Below are 21,354 nucleotides of genomic sequence, written 5' to 3' on the forward strand. Positions count from 1 at the left end.
CACAGCACACACACGTGCCCTCCCCAGACTTGCCTTTAGCCACTTGCAAAGAACAGCACAGCCAGGGCAGCGGTGAGGGAGGTGCCATCTGTGACTGCGTGGAGCTGGTGGAGCCCAGTAGTACACAGGGAGCTCCCCCCATAGGCAGTAGCCCGAGCTTCTGTGTGAGCACACACTTTCCCACTGCCACTTGTGTGTGTGGTGCTTCAATGTGTGTGTTTTTCCGTGTTGTGTGTGTGTGCTGCAATGTGTGTGCACACCCTCCACCCCAGCAACGCCCTGCATCCCTCCCCTGCTTGGCCCACTTGTCCCATTCCCCGCCACCCCCTTGTGCTGCTTGGCAACTCCGTCCCTAATCCCCAGTTGCTGTTCCACTGTCCAGACTGGGATGGGGGTCGGGTTTGCTTCAGAAACCAGGAGGATAACTAGCCCACCTGGGAGCAGTGTCTCCTGGGATAATGGAGGACTGTGACTTGAGCATTTGATCACAGTTAGAAAGTAGGATAAATCAAGCTGGTTAGCATAGGTCAAAGATAAACCTCACTTCAAATGGCGTGATTTTAAGATGCCCTAGAGAGCACTTTGCATTTTTAATGAGCATGAATGTATGATCCTTCATATTTTAAATACCCATGACAAGGTTTAATTGCAAATTGAAATACCACCCTTAGCTCACACAAAAACCAGTAAGAACTCAGCCTGAGTAAAGACTGCAAGGTCTAGTCAGAGAGAGGGTGTTGTTACACATTGTCCTTAGGCCACACTAAGTGCTGTGGAATGTTAGGCAGTGTCAACGTTAGAACGAGCTTGGAGCAGTCGCGCATTAGGGCTTCATGCCATCTCTGTCCTGCACATCTCTGACTTGCCGCTAGAGGGCTGGCATCAAGGGTGTGTCTATGAGCTGCATCCTTCTGCTCCTGTGTGCTGCTTCTGGACCTCCCTTTGGCTTTGATATATGGGTCCTGCCCTTTGACCCAGCCCTAGACCCTGCTTTCCATCAGTGGACTAACCATTAGGCCAGGTCACCTACACCCCAGTTCCTTATAGTGGGTAATGATGACATGGTCCTTCTTGACAATCTGGTCTTGCAGTAGGAGTTGATGGTCCTCACTGTGCCCTGTGCCCAACACCTTGTTGGCATCCCTGCCTCTTATGTACTGTGACTTCAGGGATGTAATTTTTGGTCTGGATATGCAGCCAGTCCTGATGGTGCCCCCATGCCATGATCTGAGCTGCAATCTGCTCATAAAATGTCTGGTTCTGCCTGTTTCCCTTCATGCCATTGGCAGTGGTCCTCCCCTTGTCCCACATTGTGATGAGGTCCAGCACCTCATCATAACTCCAGTTTGTTGCTTTCCTGATTGGGTTTGGTTAGACATCCTTTGGCTCATGCTCTGCCTCTGTTTGTCTGACACAGGTACGTAATAGCTGGTTTCCACTTATGGCTGCTTGCACTGATTGCATGCGATCACACCCTTGGAGGCAGAAATTCATACCCCCTGGTGAGGTAGAGATTGCCGGTTGGAATGTATATCCACATTGAGCAAGAGGCAGAGGGAGGGGACGGTGCATCCCGGGATGCTAAAGGACTGGAATTTGGTTGTTTGATCTCTCCAGAGTGGTCACACATTACTGTGACACAAGCTGGATAACAGCTCAAAGATAAACTTCACCTGAAGTGGTGGAACTTTAAGATTTTTAGAAAGCACTTAGCACTAGTTTTCGCATCTTAACTTATGGGCAATTCAGAACTCTTAGCATATCCTAAAGGTAATGTGTAATAACATCCAGGGTTAGAATAAGGCTACCTAAACAAGGTGCCATGAGGTAAGCTATGCTGAAAACTTACAGGCTAGGAACAGAAAGTACACACAAACTGGTTTAAGTGATCAAAAACTGGTTTAAAGCTATAACAGAATAGAAGTTCAGTGCACATAAGCCAGTTTCAAAATGGCCAAAACTGGTTTAAAATAAACCTGGTTGAATGTAGTATCAGACTTAACTGATTTAGGTCAAACCAGTTTATGAAATTTCTGTCCCAAATCGTTCCTGGTTCAAGTTAAATCACAGTCCCTCAGCATCCCAGCATGCTTTCCAGCCCTGGGCTGGGCTGGGCTGGGCTGGGCTGTGCTGTCTGCTCCAGAGATAGGGCTGGCCCCACCCTGCTCCTGAGCTGGAGCAGTGAGGACTGGCTGACAAAGGGGTAGGGAGGGGGCAAGCCCGACTGGGGATGCAGCCCAGTCTAGGGTGGGGACTTCCCAGTCTACAGGGGGGGCAAACCCTGGCTGGGGTCTGGGGCCAGGGAGGGGAGTTAACCCCCCCTTCCCCTGCTCAAACTTACTGCTGGCTGCAACTGTGGGCTACAAATCCCAGAGGTACCAGGAAGCAGGAAGAAGAAATGATGAACAGCCCTGCAGAGTCCTGCTGCTGTAATTCTGGACTATAAATCCCAGAGACCTTAGGGCAGCAAGAAGAGGAATTGAACACACAGCTTCTGAGCCACTGCAGGCATGTGGCTGCATTTCCTGTATCAGAGGTAGATGTCTGTTTATTTCTGTTTCAATTTAATCGGTGCATCTTAGACTAACCTGCAAAGACTGAATAGATTCAGCCTCAGGGTTTTTGACTGTACTTGGCCACAGTGCATTAGCTATATCCCACAGTCACTGATGAATAAGCTACCTCAGTCACTGCGGGGTAAGAGCATGCACATGGATATTACTGTGGAGTAGCTTATGAGCTATGAGTTCATGCCCTGGCTTCCTTGTAGTGTCTTATTCATGTGCCCATACCATTATTACTCTTTCTGACAAATTTGAATAGGTTTTGCTGAACTATTTTGTTAAATTGACACAAGCCCTGTGTGGACACCCTTACATAAATGTAATTTAAACCTGTCCCTACACAGCTGTAGCTAAATGATATAAGCCTGTTTTAAATGAAAGATAGAGTATATAAGCAGCCTTTTGCACTAGTTTAAATAACCTGCTTTAAAATAATAGCTTTAATTAAACCTGTCTTCCTTTTCAGCAATCCCTTACAATCGAGGATGATTGTCTTCCATTATCATCTTAAGTGTTCAGTGCAGTGTGTAGACAAACCCTGGCAATCAGGCCGTCTTCATATTTACTTTAATTATTTTATGAAAAATAAGAGCTATAACCATATAGCCATGAAACCCAAATAATAATAACATTTTAAAAACCCTCAGATTTCTAGTTAAATTTTTTCTCTAGCAAATTTCATCTCATTTTCCAAGCTAACATTTGGGCCTGTCTTCCAAAATTCACTGGCAAAAACAAGAGCCTGTTCAGTAGAGTGAACTAGCAGCATAAAAACAAAATCTTATGTTTTAATCAATTTCTAGCTTTTGCTTCAAAGATAGCCTTGGAAACATAAACCAGTCATTGAGTTAAAAAACAAAAAAAAACCCTACATTTTGCAGCAGTAGACTGGGGAAGCTGTAAAATCTTGTTTGCTTTTCTTTTTATCCCCTACTACAGTGCCAATACACTTCTTAAATATAATGAGCCAGTTTCATTCAGGGTATAGTTCTATGAAGATTTTGCTAATCAGTTGACAGGCACTATGTATAGTTGTGTGATAATTAGGAATAAGCTATTGGGATGGGGTTTGTGGGGCACATCATTGTTTTGTATGTTTGCTCCAAGTTGTTAACAGTGCCTGTACATGAGTGTGAAGCTACTTGTGTACAGGTACCAAGCACCAGAGCAGACTCAGTTAATTAAGTCTGCTGGAGCATGCTTGAACAGCCTCCATCATCTCGTGTCTCAGCGTCCCTGAGCTTCAAAATGGTGGTGGGGGTGCTTGAACTAAAGCTTATTCAACAAGCTTTAGTTCAAGCGCTCTCATCATTTTGAAGTGCAGGGACACTAATATCCAAGATGCTGCCTGCTGTGTTTTAATTAGAGCAGGAGAGCTGCCCCTTCCCCCCACTCCCCACACCTGGAGCATGTGTAAACATGCCAATTATTTCTGCCTGTTGCATATAAATATGTAAGAATTCCCCAGAGAGTAAATTAAGAACATAAGAAGTGCCATACTGAGTCAGGCCAATGGTCTATCTAGTCCACTGTCTTGTCTTCAGCAGTGGCTGGAGTAGATACTTTACAAGGAGAGTACTGAACCAAATTTATTCAGTGATCTGTCTTTTATTAACTACCCTTCCTGGCATCCATCATTATTGGTTTAGAGATGCCAGAAGAAACATCTCCAGCCATTCTGTTCAACATGAACACTCTGCTCCATATCCCTGATCTTTTTGGTTGCCCTTTTCTATATCTTTTCTAATTCTACTCCATCCTTTTTGAAATGTGGAGACCAGAACTGCACACTGTATTCAAGAACTACATGCAGCATGGGTTTGAATAATGGCTTGTAATGTTCTGTTTTGTTTTCAATTCCCTTTTTAAAGACACTCAACATCTTATTTTTTTTGCTTGCTGCTGCACACTGAGCTGATGTTTTTAGAGCACTGTCTACATTAAGTACACCCGTAGTAGTTGCAAGAAAGCCACAGACATCTGCAAAATGTAGCCATGTTATTAAAAGCAGGAATTGGTTTAATGATGTAAGCCAGGGCTGTCCAGCTGGTGCCCTGTGGACCACATGTAGCCTCTGGGCTCCCACCAGGCTGCCACTACCCCTATTGCTCTGGCTGCTGTAGCAGCCAGGGACTTTGGGCTCCCACTTGCTCCTTTGACTTCTGTTCCATACTCCTACCCCAGGGAGCAGGGCAGCATGGCATAACGAGGCACAGCCTAAGGTGCCTGAATGCTGACAACCCAGAATGATGTGGTGTCATGTGGTGTCACAGGGGAACCACAGAGAGCTGAAGGTGAGGCTATGTGCCCACCTGCACATGTTGTGCAGCATGGGGCAGGGAGGAACTGCAATCTGCACATGTATGACATGCAGCTGTGGGGGCCTGTTCCCCCCACTAGTGCTGCCCCTTCAGTGTGTGGCTCCCGCAGATGTAGCCTGTGGGCATGTCACCCCTGGTCACTTTGAAATTAAGACATCCCTGATTTAAGCATCCCACTGTTTTTGTTTTGTTTTTATTGAACTGTAAAAATAATTTCAGACTTTAACCTCTCTTTGTAAAGCTACAAATTGTGTTAAAGTAATGATACTTTTCTAAGCCCCACCTATAAAATAAGCTCAACCCACTTTAAATATGAGATGGAAATGTTGCTGCTAGCTGTTGCAACTGTTCAGATTATAATTATATGTACTGTTTGGGTTCCCCTTCTACAATGCACCAATGATCCCTACTTGCCTTGGGTTTCTTGCTGTGTGGCTTAAATATCTTGTTGGTTTCACTGCATTTGTAGAGGTATCTTCCAATCCCACTCACTGCAGAGGAGGGGATGCCAAAATGAATTGACAAGTCATGAGTAGGGGGTCTAACTAACTCGAGGAGGTGGCCAGCCAGTTTCATGGCGAGATTGTAGGGCCAGCTACCATATTCAAGGGTTGATTGTGGTGGGCCCCCACCATGCCTCAGTGGCCCTGCCCATCACCACTGATTGGTTACCAGGGCTGGCCATCATGCATGACATGACAGGCAGCCCTCTCAGCTAACCAGTGGTGAGGGGTGGGGGCAGCAGCCATCTTTGGCTGCCCTTCATGTGGGCAGCCCGCCTCCTCCCTGCCACCCTCTGAGGAGCCAGTGTTTTATTTTTAGTAAGTGTTTCTTGTTCTTGCAAATTTCATGGGAAGTGCCAGATTTCTGTGAAATTGCAATTTTGGTAGGTCCCTAGTCATGAGAGACTTTGCAAGAGTGGTTTCAGTTGAGTTCCAGATTGAAAACTAGATTGGAGAAAGGTCTGGAGGACCCAGTTGCTTTCCAGCTACAATCAGGGACCCTAGACCATCCACTGAAATAAGCAGAGTTATAGCTGCAGTGCTCATGTAGCATGTTTGGATCTGCTCTTTTCTTTCACGGGGATCAGGGCAACGACAACACTACAAAGAAATGGAGTTGCATGTTCTGCTTCTCACAGATCTGCCAACCAGAAAATCTGCCCCAGTAGCATAGGGTAAGACCAGAAAAGAGCCTAGGTGCACAACCAGTTATCTGGATAAAAGGGGTACTGAGAGTGAGAGCAGTGAGAAGGTCTGGGTGGCGTAACAACGGATACAAGGGAAGGGTGGAGACATGAGCCAATTGTCATGAACAGCAGCAGAAGATGCAAACAAGCACAGGTAGCCTGTCTAGGCACCTGCACTGAGCTCCTTGCTGTAGTTTCTCAGTCCCTGATCAAAATACTTGGTTATCTGGAGATGGGGAGCAGCAAGAGCTGCAGAACCAGGTTGGTGTCACTGTTTTGATTGCAACCCAACGCATCCTTGCAGTCTGCTTGAAATTAATCAACACCATTTGAATTGGATCATGTCCAAACTCAGAACAAAAGATCACCCATAAGAAATATAAGGCATTTTTTTACCAAGTGATTTAAGCCACTTTATGCATGTATTAAAGTGATTGAAAGTGCTTTTGTGGTGATTTTATAGAGCCTTTAAAGGCTTTTTGCTGGCATTAGGTTGATTTAAATTGCCACTATTAGAGCAAATTAAATCTCTTCTTTCCCAGATTGTTCCAAAGACTTTAAACATATTCAGCTGGGTTTTTTGTGTGTTTGTTTGCTTTTGTTTTCAGTTATTTCCCTTTCTGTTTTTATTAGAACCTATCAGCTTTACTTGTTGCCTTGTTTAAGATTAACTGAGTATTTGAAGGAATAAATAGAATAAAATATATATTGAATACAAAACTAGATAGAAATGGTTTGGGCGTTTTCTTGGTTGAATATCATTCTGTGTATTTATTTAAATAGTTGGCATTTTAGGTGTGGATACACATCCCATTGAAGTTAATGGAAATAGCACCAATTCACCACCCATGTAAACCAAACCAAGTGTTACTATTGCATTTTAAAGCTTAAAGCCATTATTAGCCTTGCTTAAATTGCCATGTAAAATGGCAAATGCGGAAGCTGGAATCAAATTCAGTGACAAGTGATCTGATTTTTCTGGTGTCCCTTTAAGCCACTATGGGCTGGACTTCTCATCATTTCTTAAAAAGATGACTGAAGGAATACCTTGGTCATTATTTTTCTTCTGTGAAATAATGCACATTAACATGTAGATTTTCAGTAGCTACCTGTGGTTCAAACAGGTTGAAAGCACAGGATATCAAGCTTACCAGTGCACCTATTCTGTGAAGATAAGAGAGTGTATTTGCACAATGTAGCCACTTTGAGCTTAGTCTATTGGAGCCATTAAGGATGTACTTAAGTTTGAGTATAAGATGGTGTAGGGTGCACTGGGGGTACTTTTCTCCACTTAGCTCCACTTCCCTACACCTCATGTTAAGTGTGTTCAAGCTTAGTTCCCAGAGTTTTCTGTTTTCAGAATTTAGGGAAAAATTAAAACTTTGAGCTATGGTATGTAAAACTCTGAACATAGGTAGTATTAGTGACAGCTGCCAGTCAGCTTCAAGGAGTGTTCCATACAATTCTCAGTAAATAAAATTAGGCACACAGACAAAGACTGGGAACAGTATTTGAAATTATTTTTAATACTTATCAAAGAGTTTAAATCAGGGCTATCCAAGTGCTGATCCCTGAGCTGCATGTGGCCCCCAAAGGGTTAGCATGCAGCCTGTTGGCTCCTGCCCAGCTGCCATTCCCTGCTGCCAGTTGGTCCAGCCTCAGTGGCTGGGAGGGGACTGGAGTGCTCAAGCTGCATGTGTGGCAAAGAAGGGAGATGGGCTGCCTGCATTGCAGGTGGGGGATGCATGTGAGGGAGTAGGGGGCACTTTGAATGCAGCACGGGAGAGCCAGGCTGCCTGTGCTATTGTAGGGAGCTGCTCATACCATGCACGTGGCTGGGAGAAGTGGAGAGCCAGGCTGCCAGTAGTACACAGGTGGCAGGGGGAAGGCAGGCTGCCTGTGCTATTGGGAGCAAAGCAGGGGGCAGGCTGTTTGCACTGTGTGCACAGTGGAGAGGTGCTGAATGGTCCATAAGAGGAAGGGAGAGTTGCACATAATTCTTAGTAAGGTTCTGCAACATCAGCAAATACTCAGAACTAACTTGAACATAGGTTAAACAATAGATGTGATCAGCATCTCCAGCAGAAGCACCGTGTGCTTGTGATAAATGCTTCATATTAAACTGTGAAGGAGATGAATGTGTTGTGTCCTACATTTCCTCATCAGTTAGAGGTAGAAGGAGTTATTTTTGATGTTGCATATCAATCCATCACTGTCAGTGGAAGCCATTCAGTGCTGCTAAGAAGTGTCTCAGGACCAGGTGTTTACATGCTGTTTAGGGTTTGCACTGTGTGGAGACCACAGCTAATCACTGTTAATCCCCTATATTGCCATGCCTTTAGTACATTTAGTATAGGAATTTCAAGTGTGTTTAAGATATTTTGATGCTTAGTGAGTGCAAAAAAAATGGAGTGCCTAAGCAAGTGAAGATAATCAAATATGCAGAGGAATTTCAGGACAAATCCCCGTTGATATTCAATTAAACTTGTGCTTCTAATGGTAAGATTATACATTACAATTATATCATATAAAGAGCGCTTAAAACTTGAATGATCACACATTATGCCTCATTAACAAGTTCTGAGTGCCCTCTAGATCATCAGGGGTTCCCAAAGTTTTTATGCCGTGGCCTAGCAAACTGCAGCCTGGAAATGGCCACAACCTGGCAAACTGTGGCCCATCAGTCACAGATGGCCGCAGCTGGAATTTCCAGCCTGAAGACAGGTAAGGATACCCCCATGCCCTGGGCAGTGGGGTGGGCCAAACCCTGCGCTGCTGTGGGCCCTGTGGAAGGAGCTGCAGCCTCTCTGCCCGGCTCTAGGGGGCTGCAGCCACTGACCATCCTGCAGACCAGCAGCTGACCTGCCACAGCCCAGCACCGCACAGTCCAGGGATTGAGAACCCCTGCTCTAGATGTCTTAAAGTTACACCTATTCAGGCAAGAATTATCTCTGAGCTCTGCTACCCAGCTTGAAGTAAACTAACTTCTGGGTGCTTCCCTGAGAAAACCACCAAATTTGTGGTCCTTCAGTATCCCAGGAGGACTGCTCCTAAGTGGACTAGTTAATATCCAGCACTCTATGGCCCTGGACTGACACATGTGAACCAGACACAGGTGGGTTGGGATAGGATGAGTAGTGAGGGAAGGAAAAGAGGTGAAGGTTGGAAGCAGGAGGGAAGCATAGGGAAGGAGCAATGAAAGCTGTAGGAGGAGTGGGTGGGTGGAGAGCTTCTTGATTGCTGTCCTTCCAAACACAGGCAACTGGTAGGGGGGGCACTGGAGACACATGCCCCACCTGAGATTGGCCCCTGACACAGCACTGCTCAGGACAGGGCAACTTTTTTGCCATGCAAGCTGGTGGTGTGTTGGGAGTTGGGCACTAAGCCTCAGCACAGAAATATAGGAGTGGATATGGGGCTTTTGGCCTGCCTAACGCCCACCCACAAATTGTGCCCCCCCAGACTCAGGAGGCACCAGTCACCCTTGCCTCCACCCCTGAATTGTTTCCCTGCTACCCCAGTCTCCTCCACTGACCCCATTAGTCCCTCCACCTCCAAGACACTGCCATGCTTCCCCAAGAGCAGCAGAGGCACCAGTAGTGGCAAAGTTTCATAGATTTCATAGATTTTAGGGCTGGAAGAGACCTTGCAAGATCATTGGGTCCAGGCCCCTGCCCAAGGAGCAGGAAGTCAGCTGGGGTCAAATGATCCCAGCAAGATAGACATTCAAGTATTTCTTAAAAGTGTCCAGAGTAGGTGCTTGCACCACTCCTGGGGAAAGTCTAGTCCAGGCTCTGGGGACTCAGACAGTAAAAAAGTTTTTCCTTACATCCAGCCTAAAATGGTCTTGCCACAGTTTGTGACTGTTGGACCTTGTCTTCCCTTGGGTGCCCTAGTAAACTAATGTTTTCCCAGTTCCTGATGCACACCCCTTATATACTTATAGGCTGCCACCAAATCCCCCCTGAGCCTTTGCTTCTCCAGGCTGAAGAGCCCCATGCCTCTTAGCATCTCCTCATAAGGCCTGTTCTCTTGTCCTCTAATCATGCATGTGGCTGTCCTCTGGACTCTTTCAAGCTTCTCCACATCTAAAGTGTGGAGCCCAGAATTGGATGCAGTATTCCCACTATGGCCTCACCAAGGCTGAGTAAAGCGGGAGGATGACTTCTTGGGTCTTGCTTGAGATGCATTGGTAGATGCAAGCCAGGGTTTGTTGGCTTTGCCAGCTACGGCAACACATTGGTGGCTCATATTCATCTTGTGGTCTGTCATGACCCCCAAGTCTCTTTTAGTCATGGTGCTAGTGAGTGTAGCACTGCTGAGCCTATAAGTATGATGTGGATTTTTTTCCCCAAGGTGGAGAACCTTGCATTTCTCCGTGTTAAATGCCATCAGGTTTTGATCCACCCACCTTGCCAGCCTGTCCAGGTAGGCCTGAATCACCAGCTTATCCTTTAGTGTGACCACACTTCCCCATAATTTGGTGTCATCAGCTAATTTAGCCAGTCTGCTTCTGATACCTGAATCTAATATCATTTATAAATATGTTAAAAAGTACTGGTCCAAGTACGGAGCTCTGGGGGACACTGCTGGACACCATGCACCATTTTGACATGGTTCCATTGACTATCACTCTCTTTGTCCAACCACACAGCCAGTTCCTGAGCTGTCGGACTATAAGGTTGTCGTGGCCTCAATTCCCCAGTTTAACCATAAGGACTTCATGAAAGACCAAGTCAAAGGCTTTTTTGAAGTCCAAATAAATTATATCAACCTCTTTTTCTTTGTCCAGGTAATGCAACACCTGGTCATAGAAGGCAATGAGGTTAGTCAGGCAAGACCTACCCACAACAAAGCCAAGTTGGCTATCTTTTAGAATGTTGCAGTCTGTTAACCTGTTGTTAATAATTTATTTGATTATTTTTTTCTAATATCTTACCAAAGATTGAGGTCAAACTAATTGGCCTGTAGTTCCCTGGATCTTCCATGCTTCCTTTTTTGAAGATAGACACCACATTGGCCCCCTTCCAGCCTTCAGGAAACTCTCCTGAGCACCACAAGTTCTCAAATATCCTCATTATTGGCTGCACTATGGTGTCAGCCAGTTCCTTTAGTACTCTTGGGTGGATTCCATCTGGGCCAGCTGATTTGTGGATGTCCAGCCTCTCAAGGTGTTCCCTCATGAGATCTTTGCCGATGCTGGGCGTGTGTTTGCCTCATACCCTGTCAATCCTGCATCTTATTTGGCAGGGTGATCCCCTTGGGCTGGTGGAAGACCAATGCAAAGTAATTGTTAAAGAGATTAGCTTTTTCCTGGATGTTGGTTGTCAGCTGCCCCATTTGGTTTAGCAAGGGTCCGAGGTTGCCCTTGTTTTTCTTCCAACAATCCACGTATCTGAAGAAGGACTTTTTGTTGTTCTTGATTCCTGTAGCCAGTTTAAGTTTGGTTTTGTCTGTGACTTTCCTGTTTTGCTCCCTACATGTTCAGGCCAGTGCTGAATACTTCTCCTTGGTGATGTTACCTGACTGCCACCCTTTATAGGCTTCTTTTTTCAGATACAGGAGGTCCATAAATCCCCTATTTAGCCACAAGGGTTGCTCAGCCTTTTGGCTACCTTTCCCATGGGCTGGGATGGATTTCCCTTGTGCTTAAAGGATTGTGTTCTTAAGGAGTGACCACTCATTGTGGACTCCACTCTCAGATAATGGTTTCTCAAGGCCTTGGCAGCCAGCCTCCTGAGTTTATGAAAGTTGACTTTCCTAAAGTCAAGGGTTCTGCCTCCCTGCCTCCTCCCAGAGTGCCTGCAGATCACAGCCCCCCTGTGTGCCCAGATCCAGCCTCTGCCAGGCCCCGCAACTGAAGGGAGAGCAGGGAAAGAGGGGGTGGGAAGGAACAAGGAGCTGATGGGGTAGAGAGGGTGATCAAAGTGGCAAGGGGGGCTCCTTCCTCCCCTCCACCTACTCCCGCTTCCCTGGCCTATACTGTGGCTAGAAAGCTACTGATTGTGGCAGGCAGGGAACAGCCTTGCAGACCCTAGCCATGTCCCTGCTCGCCAGCCCTCTAGTGGCAGGTCTGAGGGTATTAACCCCAAATGTGTGTCAGTGATTACTAGCACTAGTTAACATTAATGCAGACTGACATTCCTTAGAATTACCACCTGCTAGCTAATGTGTAATCTCAGGCTGGGTTTTGGGGCCTTCTAAAACTATGTGCTTTAGTCACAGGCCACATAATTTGGAACAATCATGGGACCTGTGGGACCTACAGCTTCTCACCTGTTTAGCAGGGGTAGGTAATGAGAGGGCTGAGTTCCTATTGTGGGTTTCTCTGTAATAGCTTGGTAAATTATGTCTTCTGTGCCCCAGCTATCGCATGCTGAGACAGGCTCAGTTGGTTAGCATCTAGTGTTTTTTTTCTTTTTTTTTAGGGACCTTGTCTTTGCAATAACCTGAGCTCTAAAGATGGAACCTTGAATTACCTTGTTACTTTTCTATCCCTGGCTGATTAATCTATACACCCCAAAGACATCTTTGAGAGATGTAATAGAATAAAGATATACACCTGTTTAAATATAATCTCTGCCTATCTTAAATCCTAAGGAAACTGCTCTGTTCAACATAAATCAAAAATTAATTATAAAATCCACAAGGGCAAAGCCCTTAAATCTTCAGAGAAAGAAAAAAAACCTTCCTCCGCCAATAAAAAGTCTTCCCTTTTGAGAACCTATATTTACATTACACTGTAGTATACATATAACGCAGACACTTGACCTCATAAGATTTGCCCTACAGGACATATGTGCCCACCTCTCCTTGTGCTTTGTACTCAGATCATAACAAGCAGTGCTTCTCACTTCTTGGTTCTCCTGAAGCACCCTGACTCTCAGAAGGAGTTTCTGCAGTGTATTCCAAATCCTTGGTGTTTGGTCTCCCTGTTTTCTCCTCTGGTTCCAATATCACCCCACCTCAGTGCATCAAGTGTCATAATTATCCAACCTGAACTAGAGTTAGTTAAGGTCTCCATCTAGTGCAGGGGCAGTCAAAGTCCGGCCCACAAGCTGGACTGGGCCTAGGGCAGATTCCATTTCCCAGTAGCCCCTGCCCATGTGGCTGTGGCCCGTTTCCATGGAGAACGCTGGAGCAGCAGGGCTGTGACAGTGCAGTTCCATAGACACTAGCCCAAGCAGCATTGGCGAGGTGCACAGCTGGGCAGGAAGCTGCTCCAGGTCTGGGGCCAGGGCCAGGATCTTGTGGCAGTGACAGCACCCGCTAGAGCCAGGGCACAGCTGAGATCCGCTGCCCACACACCCTGGGCAGGAGCGTGTAGGCAGTGGATCATGCTGCCTCTGCCTTAGGGGCCAGGGCATGCAGGTAGTAGATTGCTGTTCTGCCATGGCTCTGGACCATGTTATCACTGCTGCAAAATCCTGGCCTGGGCTCTGGAGCAGCTTCCCACCCAGCCACATGCCCTGCCAGCACTGCTTGGGTCAGTCTCCATGGAAACCCTGGCCCCGCATTGTCATGGTCCTGCTGCTCCAGGGGTCTCCATGGAAACTCTGGCCACAGCAACACAGGCAGGGGCTGCTGGGAAATGGAGTCCAGCCACTTCTGGATCCACCATTTTGCCCACCCCTGATCTAGTGCCTCAAAAGGCATGCCCTAGGCATGAGGTTACCATGCTTCTGGTATCAGGTCTCCTTTGCATGGTAAAAGGACTTTTTTTCTTAGAGGAACTAAATCTAATCCATACTGCCCTAAGAGTCCACCATTTGAATTGATGGCACCTGCTTCCTATTCCTTCTGGCCATGAAGTTGCCTTTCATGGAGGCTGTTCCTTTTGTGGGGACCATAAGTAAGACTCAGGCAATTGTGTTGGGTCCCACCTCCTATGGAAAAGAGAACTAACCCCGAATTTATACCCACAGTTGTCATGGGATTTCACTATAGTCACTTACCATACTTCCTTTTGAAGCCTCACTCTTTCAGACTAACCCTCTCTTACACATGCTTGACAAGAGGAGAACTTAGTTCTTTTACTGATACTGGACTAAGCCTTTGTGCGTATCTCATTTATTTAATTCTGAGCTGTGATCTCAAAAGACAGAGTGATTTTTTTTCTGCCCAAATACTAATCTAACTGAATTGCTTCAGTGTGTGCTGCAAGGTCACCAAGGTAGACCTACCAACAGTGATCAAAGCCCATTCCACTGGAAATATAGATGCCATCCATGGCATTCATTCTGAACATCTGCAACGCAGCCACCTGGAACTTCATATACACTTTTGCTAAGCACTACTCTATCACAGAGGCATCTAGAGTGGATGCTCCCTGTGGCAAAGCAGTCCACCCATTATTGTTCACCTAGGATCCTGGTCCTGCCGCCATGTGAATCAGGCACTACTTTAGAGTCACCCACTGTGGAATGTGCATATGGACAAGCACTTGAAAGAGAGATAAATCACTTAATTAGTGGAGTTCCCTGAGATGTGTATGCACTTTCCACATTTCTACCTCTTCTTTGGAGTCCCTGTTGTTCCAGAATTCTGTAGTTGAGAGGAGCAGGAAGAGTTCACCACCCTTTGTACCCTCCATGGAGAGCACAAGGGGAGGGGACTGTGCATGGATGCTGTACAAGAACTGCTAAGGTAAAAAAATACTTCAAAGGTAAAAGCATGAGACATATGCACACCTAAAGTAGAATGTGCATGTCAATGGTTCTCAACCTTTTTTTGAACTCAAGGCACCACCTTGGAGAGTGCTGGCTCTTAGCTTTTGCTTTTTTCTTGACTACAGAAAAATAATAGAACAATTTTTCTGTTGCAGACAACTGAGAAAGACCACAACAGGTCAGAATTGTTTGTAATATTATGGATTCCTATTTGAAATCTCTGGGTCTATCTTGTGAATCATGTGTTGGTGTTTGCAAACCTAATAATCTACATCTCCCTTAAAAGGATCTTGTGATACTCTGGGCTGTGGTGGAACCCTGGCTGAGAATCACTGGTGTATATGGTCAATGGCAAATTTCAAAGGAGTCCAATTACTGGTAAAGAACTTCTCTTTTCTCTCTAAAGATTCCCTCAGCTCCTTGATCAGCCCATCCATAAATACTGTATATCTATTTCAAATCTATTGATAGAGGTTTAGCCTAGGATGTTCTAAGGAACTGCTGAGGTTAGGTGGCTAATTCCAATTGAATTTCACCATTTATTCTGTGTTTTCTTCCGATCAGCAGTCCTGGTTATTTAAACAATAAGGTAAATTAACAAGCCTGCTGGCACAAATTAAAATTCATTTTCTTTGTGTAGACCTTACAGTACGCACATTTTTCCTGGAACAATGTTTGTCTCCTGCAGTATTCATTTGAATACTAATATTGTACCTTACCCCTGTTAAACATCAACAGATTTTAAACAATTTCATCCCACTGCTTTAAATCACCTTTCAGTAACTGCTTAAGAATAGTTGTACTTCAGAGTCCTTTGAGATGGCTTGATGGGGTCATTTCCTAGGCAACAGCATTTACTGCCACAAACAAGTACAAAGCAAGTCAGGGCCCTGCTGTTGCACTTTTAAGGAACGTTAATGATGTAATTCTGTTTACAGCATATCTTTTGACATTTAGGCCGTTAGCTTCAGTGATGGGGTGTCCTGTCACTAAAGCAAATGTAAGGACAGATCTTGCACCTCCTGTAAGCTGCTGCCTGACTTCACACTCCTAATTCTAACATTAGAAATTAAGGACACTATAGTAGCTCAGAGGTCCTCAACTTTTTTCATACTATATACCATGTTACCACAGAATATCTTCTGGCTCTGTTTCCCTTGTTTATTGAGGACAGTTCAAAGTATCTCAACAATGCTGAACTCATGATTCGTAACGCTTGCTACCAAGACTTCGTAATTTTTTACAAATAATGTCACAAATTCTAGTGTGTGTTATATATTAACAAAAATAATTACACATACAGGTCACTTGTCAAAATAAACATATTGCGGTGTATTATCTCTTATTTTCATGAGTGTGCTTGGTTTACCTGTAAAATTCATTTATTTGGTGTCTCAGTTGCTTATGAGCTTCTCTTGCAGGTAAAACCCTGCCCCCTAGTACTTCAGCTGAAATGTCAATCTCTACACATTGTATTCAGTAGCTGCTGCTTTGCACATATTTTACACTTGTAGCACCTCATCTTTCTAAATTATAGACAATACAGAGTGAACTAGTGATGTGGGCTAGCAGTAGCGGATTTTGTAATTGCTATCGTGAAGACATTGCCGTAAAAAAAAAAACATACCTTTTTTGGCTTGGCAGTGTGGCTAGAGTTGTTTATTTGTTGCTTTTTAAATCACCGGTTGTACTTTGAAATGTAGGATTTGGCCTAGATTCTACAGTTTATGTTAAGTTTTGTGCATTGACCTTAAATTTGTGTCATCACCCCTAATTATTAAGTTTAGGGAAATGACCTGTTCCTTGATGTTTATTTTAAATACTTACGCAGAAATAAGGAGTTGTCTTTGACTCACGGCCTTGTTACACATTGCACTTTGAGGTGCTCAAATGTTGATTAGTGTTAGTGCTACCTCAAGGTTGGAGCAGTCATACCTTAAGGTTAAAAACCTTCTCTTACTGCCTGCACAGCTGTGACTTGCCATTAGAAGGCTAGTGAGCAGGGGCCTGACTATAAGCTGCAGCTCTGATTTGCCACTTCAGAGCTGGTAAGCCGGTTCTATCCCTGTAGGCAGGGGTATCTGAGAGATGGGTTGGGGAGGAGGATGGGAACATGAAGCTGGAAGGAGAAGAATTAATGGGATGGAGGTGGGTAATGAAATAAGAGGTGGAAAGGAAATGGGGGTGGGGAAGGTTGGTGAAATCAAATAAATCAGTCACTGAAGGATACAATAAACAGTGACAAAAATAAAGAATATAAAAATAAAAAAGAAGTTTTTGTGTTTTAATAAATTCGGATTTGAGATTGGAATGTGGGGGGTCCTGGATATGCTTTGCAAGGTGGTTGGGAGGTGGGAGCAGTGAGGGAAGGCACTTTGGCAGAGCTACTGCACCTACCCTAGGAACTAAGTCTCTGCTCAAGGGATGCGATCCAACCCCCTACCTGGTTCCCCCTCTAGACCCCACTCCTGGACCCGTCTGTACCTTGCAACCTGGCTAGTTGGCATGTGCTCTGAAGGCTGTTTGCATGGGGTTACACTCCCAGGGGTGGGAGGGAAAGTTAGCTAGGTGCCAGAACTGACTCCTGTGCACTAGACTTCAGAGGGTAGAAAAATTGTCCACACAGGAGGGATGGGAAGGGGACACTGCATTCTGGGATGCTGGAGGACTGCAACTTGGGTGGTTCATCTGTGGGGAGTGGCCACAAATTAATGAAACATGAGCTGGGTAATACAAATCAGGGAGAAACTTGCCTTGGGGTAACATAACATTAAGTCACCTAAAGTGTACTTAAAATTAGTTTCAGGTGTTAATTTGTGTACAATCCAGGGGTTAAGATCTCCAGGAGCTGCCTAAAATTTATGTGTAACAAGGTCCACCAGCTTTCTGGTCCTGATTCAGGTCTTGGGTGTAAATATGAGGTAACTCTATTGACATTTGGAGGCATAAACTAACATAAAACTGGTTTAACAAATCAGAAGCAAGTCTTTGTTCTTCATAGCTTTGTCCAGCTGTGAAGATCTAGTTTTTCCTGTCCCCACTGTTTCTTCTAGGAAAGTCATGTCACTGAATATGTGCCATCAGAGTCTGAAAGCAATAGTGATATCTCAAATTCACCAGTAAGATTTTCATGTGGAAGAGGCTGGTCATGGTGGGAAAATTCTTTAGCAGCTTGCCTAAATTAATCTGCACAATTTTAAACAGAAGAAAAACTAGTATGAAATATTTTTGCATCCTGGTTCCAAGAGTGTAGAACTGGTGGGAGATTCCTCCTCCTATTTAGATTGCATGGGACAGCAGCATATTGTGTTGTGGTTTTTTTTAATATTAGTGCTATGGATTATCCAAGCTCTGTCTGCTTTCTAATTTTCAGCCTTTCTGCAGCTTTTCTGGAAAAGGAAAATGTTCTTATCTATCCCTTTTAGGGTTCTTCAATCATGATGCTCATTTCCTTCCTTTCCTGGAAAAGTGACTACACTATATCCTGCACTAAAACATCCTTAGTACGTTGCCTGTGACCATTACCTATTTGTTTAGACAGTTTCAAATGACCTGACAGAATGATGGCTTCTGCCTGTAGATCACCCACCCTACTCTGCTCCATATAAGAAAGTGACATTCATTCACCAACATGACATACCTACTGTAGGACCTGATGGATGGACCCCTCTGCACCTTTCCCACTTTGGAGGAATCTGGACCCTAGGCTTAATTCCTGCACCCAGGCTTCACTGGTTATGAACCTTCCCACACCCTCCCTTGAGAAAACCTTTTATCTTCTCTAACCTGACACTCCTACAGGTGATGAGGGGAGAGGAATCTTCCCATCTGACCTTGGAGCAAAGCCTTTGTTGCCCGTCTTCTTTACATCCTATGTTGGGGATATGAGCCAATAAGGAGCACCCTTTTCTGTGTTTTGATCTCTTTCCTCAGGAGTGGATCAGGAGTGTCTGAAGTTAATTCCAAAGTATTTCAAGAGTCACATGGGAATATTTTTCTTGTGCCTGCCTGTGCTGTATCTGCCTCAGCCCAGCAATATCTGATCCTTACTTTATAAACAGGAAGCTTACTCCTGAATGAAAATGATGTTAGCATTAGTTTTCACTTTTTCTTTCTTTTCCATTTGCTTTATTTAAGTGCAGTCTCTTTTATGGAACACTTTGATGTATTTGAATTTAGTGCAGGATTTATTCTTTGCTGATGATCATTAAGTAATGTTTCCTTCAGACAGTATAAAATAGTCACAGGACTATGTTCAGGTGTTAAATAAAAACGTGACTCACCTCTGAATCAAAATTATGAGCTTTGCCTGTTTTAGGACTGCTTCAAGATCACCAGTTCAGGGACTATGTTGCTTTGTATGAGTCTCTGCAGTCAGATGACCCTGATCTTGGTGCAACTCTAATGCAGGATTGTAGATAATGTGGCCACCCCACTGTCAGGCAACATCTATCAGGCAACATGCTTTATTTTAACCATATTATTTAAAAAATGTAATGGCGGGAGATTTTACTCCAGTGAGGGTTTTTAAGAAGTGTAAACATACATTCAAAAATGCCTAAGTAGATCAAAGTTTCTCAATTTTTTTCATGGAATGAACTACATACTTGCTACTTACATGTTACTTCTCTTTCCTTTCCATTATACTGTGGAAGATACCCTTGGTAAGTGCAGACACTGGCTTATGTGCAAAGCAAGCAAGGTAGGGCCAAGACGATGCCTATTTTTATATGTCTCCTACAGCTGTTTAATAGCTAGAAGTATATGACCAATCCCTTTTTTCAGGACTTACCTCTAAGTGGCTGCAGTTCACAGTTTGGGAAGATAACTGTATGTGCCCATGATGTCATTCATGAAAGACTCTGGCTGGGTCAGATTTGTTTCCTACAGTGAATTGCTATGCAGTTGTTTGTTTAATAGAAATCTGTTTAATCATCTACTAATATGCCCATTGTTAAATGTTGAGGCACCATGTTCTCAGAAAAAAACCAGATGAAGGCATCTCTACAAAACAGATCAAAATCTCTTGCCATTCTCACATCCTAAAAGATACCTTCAATGGACTACTTAGAGTCCCATGTTGCTGCTCTGAAAGGGCTTGCATTATCAGGCAGCTTGATATGAAAATCTTGAGACATCGTTTCATTATGATTTGCTGTAAACAAGGAGCCTCTACTGGGAGAACACCCAACAGTATCTTAGGTTACCAGCACTAAAGGCTTTCTGGATCAGAGCCAGTATTTTGAAAGTGGAGTAGAATTAAATAGAGAGTTAGAATAAAGCACAGTACCAGTGAGAGAGGTTCCCTTTGGACTTCATGATGGAACAGGTTGCAGGCTTCATGTGTCTTCTGCAGTTAAGCTCAGAAATAGTGTTTTGTGGTAGTCCCACCTAGACTGGATAAAAGTGTGAATCTTCTTGGCTAGGTTTTCATCTTCAAGGAGTTGTCCTGCTAACTTACCCAAAAAAGGACTAGTCCTTACTGATCTTGGCCACTTGATACTTCTGTGTATGGATGAACTGATATGAAACAAGTTCTCTACTTACTGGCCAAACTCCCGTTTTCTATCCCTTCCTGCTTATCATTCACCAAATTTTTATTTTGGATATTGCATAGAAGAGACTATTCTTTATTTATGTTTCCCCTATGTCCTCATTAGCTTATCATTACCCTGTGGGCTTAATGAGTGGTTCAGAACCAGTCTGCCGGCTGGATCAGACCCACAGACTGGCCCTGCATGCCTGATCTAGCACATGTCCTGGAGCAGCCAGATGGGGCACCATGTGCAGCACAGTCCTACTCTAGCTGCTCTGGGGTTGTGCTGCATGTGGCAGCTGCTCCGCCACCCCAGGACTGTGCTGCATTGCACTGGAGCAGCTGCCAGGTGCAGCCCAGTCCTGGAGTGGCAGAGCGGCCCCCACATGCGGCACAGTTCTGGAGCGGCAGAGTTGCCCCTGGGCACAACCCAGCCCCAGAGCAACTGAATAGCACACAACTGCTCTGGGGCTGTGATGCATGCAGGGGCTACTCCAGGGATGTGCCAAATGTGTGCCACATTTAAACAGGGTGCTTTTTACCCCCTCGTCCAAGTCATTGATGAAGATGTTGAACAGTGCGGGCCCGAGGACCGAGCCCTGTGGAACTCCGCTGCCCACATCTCTCCAGTGGATGGGTCATTTTCGGCTTGGAGGGATGTGGCCAGTGGGGTTCCACAGGGCTCAGTCCTCGGGCCCGCACTGTTCAACATCTTCATCAGTGACTTGGACGAGGGGGTAAAAAGCACCCTGTTCAAATTTGCTGATGACACTAAGGTGTGGGGGGATGTGGGCATGCTAGAAGGGAGGAATAGGCTGCAATCAGACCTAGACAGGTTACAAGGGTGGGCGGATGAGAATAGGATGGGATTCAACACTGAAAAGTGGAAAGTGGTGCATCTGAGGAGGAACAACCGGCACCATACCTACAGACTGGGGAACTCCATTCTTGTCAGTGCAGAGGCGGAAAAGGATCTTGGAGTCATCATTGATTCCAAGATGAACATGGGTCGGCAGTGTGGGGATGCAGTCAGGAAGTCCAACTGCACCTTGTCATGCATCCACAGATGCATCTC

At 44.9% G+C, this 21,354-nt stretch overlaps 1 protein-coding gene and 1 long non-coding RNA gene across 6 annotated transcripts in view; both read left to right on the forward strand.

The window, feature by feature from the left end:
* PLCB1 (phospholipase C beta 1) overlaps positions 1-21,354 on the forward strand; it is a 948,624-nt gene that overhangs the window by 616,865 nt on the left and 310,405 nt on the right. The gene's annotated exons all lie outside the window — the stretch shown is intronic.
* Positions 4,267-20,742, forward strand: LOC109296710. Its single transcript, XR_002097027.1, has 4 exons — positions 4,267-4,356; positions 10,961-10,971; positions 17,997-18,001; positions 20,733-20,742. It is a non-coding gene; the product is annotated as an uncharacterized LOC109296710 (long non-coding RNA).

This window comes from Gavialis gangeticus, unplaced genomic scaffold, assembly GCF_001723915.1.
Source record: "Gavialis gangeticus isolate Ggan-Ray unplaced genomic scaffold, GavGan_comp1, whole genome shotgun sequence".
Classification (NCBI taxonomy): Eukaryota; Metazoa; Chordata; order Crocodylia; family Gavialidae; genus Gavialis; species Gavialis gangeticus.